This window comes from Egretta garzetta, unplaced genomic scaffold (assembly GCF_000687185.1).
Source record: "Egretta garzetta isolate BGI_Z169 unplaced genomic scaffold, ASM68718v1 scaffold389, whole genome shotgun sequence".
Lineage (NCBI taxonomy): Eukaryota > Metazoa > Chordata > Aves > Pelecaniformes > Ardeidae > Egretta > Egretta garzetta.
In genome coordinates this window covers 375952-376857 of record NW_009260766.1, presented here as the reverse complement: position 1 = coordinate 376857, position 906 = coordinate 375952, and the positions used below count along the sequence as shown (strand labels likewise).

Here is a 906-nt window from a genome sequence, read left to right as displayed (position 1 = left end):
CTGCGGGGCCGCAACTGAGCGCCGCCGCCTTCGGGATTGGTTCGGGATTTGCCAGGCAGTGTGTTCCCCTGCCACGTCCGGCGCTCCCCACCTCTTGGGTCTTCACACTGGGAAGTCGGAGTGCTGCTTTTAAAACTCTTTCCAAAGGATAAATGCCAAAAAGTCGGTGATGATGCAAAAACGCTGCAGATCAGAACCGGGGAAGGCTTTTGAAGTTCACCCGTCATTGCAAAGCTTTGCAAAGCTGGGCTTGTTTTAATATTTTGGCGAGTTCTCAAAATAAGGTAAAATAACCCTGAGCTTTAATAAGGTAACTGAGTTTCACGAAGTGAACGATTCAATCTCTAAATTAATTAATAAATTAGGATTCGGACCTCCAAATTAATTAATAAATTAGAGTTTGGATCTCCGAATGCGAAGTCCGAGGGCCGGTGCTGGCGTGTCCTGGCGTGCCGTGGTTGCCCCTGTAAGGCTGCGCGTGGCGGCGGCGATTGGCCGGGCATGCCGGGCTCCCGTCCCTCAGCTCCACAGCCCAGCTGACCGTCACCAAGCTGCCGCAGCCGCTGCCGTGGCCTTCCCACCCCGCGCCTCGCCGGGACAGCTTTTCTGTGCCTGCGTGCGCCTGCTGCTTGTCACTTCCTGCAACAAATCTGGTGACTTTTCCATGAAAAGGCCCCGTGCTACGGAGGACTGCAATGTTTTACAGCACTATAAATATGTTTTGAAGATGATGTCTCCTGTCTGACCTAAGCGTGTTCTGTCATACTGCGTGGGTGTTGCTGTTGGTGGTTACACTTTGCCTGCAGTTTTTGTATGCCTGCTGCCATAAACAAATTCTGAATAAGATGAGAATGAGGAAATGTTTTCACGCTCCAGCCCTGGAAGCTGGGTTTACAAATATTCCTG

The 906-nt window shown here is 51.3% G+C and overlaps 1 protein-coding gene across 1 annotated transcript in view; it reads left to right on the top strand.

The window, feature by feature from the left end:
* CAMTA1 (calmodulin binding transcription activator 1) overlaps nt 1–906 on the top strand; it is a 330506-nt gene that overhangs the window by 126059 nt on the left and 203541 nt on the right. The window lies entirely within an intron of this gene.